The following is a 3856-nucleotide window of genomic DNA, read 5'->3' as shown; positions in this document are numbered from 1 at the left end:
ATTGAGTAATAACAGAGAGGTGAAGGCCCAGTGTGGTGATGAAAACATAGAACTTCGAGCTTCATAAAGCCGGAGGACAAGGGAAAAGTGGCCCACATTACCTGAGCGGATGTTCTTCATACGGCGGCGCTAAAGTCACTTTCTGGAGGAAAGACGGGTGCAGATTGTGCGTTATTGAGCGAGAAGGAAAACTAAACATCTAAAAAGCATGTAAGGCCCTGATGCCTGTCAGGCCCTGATGCACAACAAGTTACATCCACAATACGTCTTCTAATCATGTTTCAATTAGACTTTGTGATATATACACCTGTCTTGTGTAACATGTCAAAGAGAAAGCAACAAAAAAAACAGATTAATAGACTGATAATCTTTGAATACCTTACCGCGTCCATGGTTATTGTTGGGGAAACATTTTTAAGGACACTGCAAAGCATCTGCCACTGGAGTGCAGTGCCTCCTCAGCCAGCAGATTCACCGCTGGGAGACATTTAGCGTCTGAGCTTCAAATAGTTAAATGTCAGCACTCCATGTTCCTAAAAGGTCTTCTTGCTCTGGTTTCAAGCAGCTAAAACATCAAGGTCAAGGTTAAAGGTTTCTGCGAAGAACAACTTGACACTTGTCAAAGTGTTGTATTTGACAGGACGAACAAACAGGTTTGCAACAGCAGGGCGACTGAGGACACGCACAGATGCTAAACAAGAGGCGAGAAACTATCTCAAAGCCATCAAGGGGTGTTCTCTGGACAACTGGGCTATTCCTAAGAATTTAAATGCATCATCTGGTAAAATTTCAGCCTTAATGTAATTGTTTTGGCTCTCCATTGTCTAGTAAATACATTTCATAAAAGGACAAGCTCTGCTTCTTTTCACCCAAGACCAAATCGAGTATCTTCTTCATATGAAGCGTCAAGTAGAGTTTGTAGGAGTTTCCAGCGAGTTGGGAAACAACTTGTGATTTCCTGATTAGCCCGATGCCTCGGGTCTGATCCATGTGCTAACCGGCTGAACGAAGCTCCTGCCGCCGTGGACTTGAATCACGACCAAGACAATGGTTGAGTGTGTGCCCGAGGTGACGTAAAAGAAACCCACGTAATTAACGATGTGAACCATGCTTGGGCGTTTCGCTTTTACCTCTTTACCAAAACTCTTCTAAATGTTGATGTCTGTCCTCTTTAAGCACTTTTGTGGCTGTATTGTTTAGATAACTTTGAGATTGCGATGCTTCTTATAGTTCCATATATGGTGAATTGAATATTGTAGATATTTTTGGGCTGCTGGTCAAAGAAAACCATCATTTTTAGGACATTGATCACTTTGAGTTCTGATAACTTATATAATTTATAACTATCATTATTATCAAAGTAGAAGCTGAAAAATGACTGAATAAAACATGAAAATTATAATTAGTTTGAACACATTCAAGCACCAACAAAAGGGGGAAATGATTTTCTATTAAACAGGTAATTTAATTTAGGAATTCAAAGCAGCATTTAGCAAAATTAGATTTTACACACCCTGGGAATTAGCAGCATGGTTAAATTCCACAGTTTGTTTCTAATCGTATTAAGATATTCAGTAATAAATCTTTAAAAAGGCTGCAGTCATAAACAGCTTTACAGTGAGTTATTCAGAACTGTCATACATTAAAAACAAAAAAGGCGCACTCAGGGAAAAGCTGCATTCAGATCATTTTTAATGACAAAATCTTGATTAAATCTTCCAATGTGGTGGGAAAAAGAAAATCAAAGCAAACGCATCATTACAACAACTAATGTTAGACCATCGCAGTCTGAGGGAAGTCTCTTTCCACACCTTTCCTATTCACAGTAGGCTCCGCCATCAACAATGAGGGCTCTGTTTTCACATCTTTTAAACTCGACTCCTTCTCTGTGCATTCACAATCTTTCTGCAACATCAGGAAAAAAAACACAACAAAACGGACACTTAAAACAGGAGAGAAGGATCCACAATACTGCTGACAAACAGGTAACCATGTGTGTCGCACCAAAGTACCTGTGTGCTTGAAATGGAGATCGTCGTTGGTAGTTAATGAGTCTGTCATAAGAGTTCAAACTAAAAGAGAAGACAGAAGAAATAGAGTCTGCACACTCGATAATCCGTGAACATGTGTTTGATTACCACCAGTGACGGTTCAAAGAAGAGCAAAACGTTAACTTTTGGTCATCGATTAAAAGTTCTTTGGAGCATCATCTCGCTCGCGGACTCTATTTTACCGTCTTTTACATGCTTTTCTGTCCGGTACCTTTTATTTATTGTCTGGATGTGATGAAAACAAAAAAAGATAACGGGACCTGAGTCGACCTGCCGGGTCAAATAGTATTTGCAAGCAAAATTATATCAAAGAGCAGCTAATTGGACTTTTGCTTCAATTAGCTGTCGGTAGCAGAAAAAAAGGGAAGTAGTGTTGTTTTCAGATACTTTCACATCTATGACACTTAACGCTTGATTTAAAAAAGTGTCAGAGCTCATAGAAGTCATTCCTCTTTGTCTGCTCCGTGAAATGTAACACTGATCAGCAGTCTTTTTTGAAAAGGCAACCAAAGCAACGTCAGGTAGTATAATGTTCACCTTTTAAACTGAAAAGCACTGCTTCATATCAGTCAAAACCTGTACATCTATCAAAGCAGTCTTCAAACGAACCATCAAGAGGAAGGGAAAAAAAGTTAATTTACTCCGGAGTAACTAAAATATCTGATCTCTAGGAGTTCTTATCCTCTGGATGGGTGTTCAAGGAGATCTAAACTTCTACATCAAATAATATTTGACCCAGGTCTGACTGTGGAAGGTCCACTTGGGACAAAACTGGCCACAGTCCAACCTCAGATACTGCCGAGAAGCGGAAGTCTGATGAAGCTTTTCCATCATGCCGTGGGCCTCACTGAACGAGACAAGTACGCGTTGGAGTGTTAGAAAGCAGGGCCAGCCACCACTGCACATTCCTATACAAAGATAAATCAATTCTCCTCACCCAACCAATATGTGGAAAGTAAAAGTCAACTGATTCCAGTTTGATATTTAACTCATCTTTCAGGAAAGACAAAATAAAACTACTCAAAAATCCTCAAAACAAATGGAAATAAAGAAAGCTTTAGGTACCGAATGCTTTTTGATGACTTTGGACATGAAACAATGACCACAGTATCATAAAGATAAGTGAGAACTGCTCTGTTGGGACCAAACCAGCTCCACAATATGTTGCAGACAAACCAGGAAGCTCGCTGGAAGGACAACGTGGACACCGTTTGGACAGACGCCTGGACCTTTGTGGAATGCGCAGTGCCGCAACCGAAGGACCCAACCGTGAAGAAATACTGTTGGAAATACTGGGACACGACACACATCTACACCCTTACTTCCAGTTACTGTCCCGTCTGGCAGACAGAACCAGAGACTTCCCCAGTGCACTTCATGAGAGCTCGTTGGTTAAACATGGCCACTATGGTAACTTCCATCATTGCACCCGCTCAATAAACCACCACTTTAGTAAAAATAAATTAAAAAGCTAAAAAGAAAATGGCTACTTTCAAAAAAGGCATGCTCACATTTTCGGTTTTGCGTGGCCGACGCGGGATTTGGTCGAACCCTTTTCAGAATCGAGGGCTGGGCTACTGGCGTAGGTGGCCCAGTCTGTGGTCAGTTGTAAAACTGGACAGTCCTCCCCTGTTGTCACATGATCAAGGGGCAGTGTATAGTGGAAGAGTTTGGTTTGATGCAGCGACTCTCCCTGGAAACCCACCCGTTGATAAACATCGCACCCAATCGCTGGGGAAAGTGAAACATGACCTTATTCATTCTTTCGAAAAAGCGCACGCAAATGAGTGAAGGATATAAGGCGG

This window comes from Anarrhichthys ocellatus, unplaced genomic scaffold (genome assembly GCF_004355925.1).
Source record: "Anarrhichthys ocellatus isolate YVR2014 unplaced genomic scaffold, GSC_Weel_1.0 scaffold16, whole genome shotgun sequence".
Classification (NCBI taxonomy): domain Eukaryota; kingdom Metazoa; phylum Chordata; class Actinopteri; order Perciformes; family Anarhichadidae; genus Anarrhichthys; species Anarrhichthys ocellatus.
The sequence above is the reverse complement of the archived record's forward strand: the minus strand, read 5'-3'. Positions refer to the sequence as shown.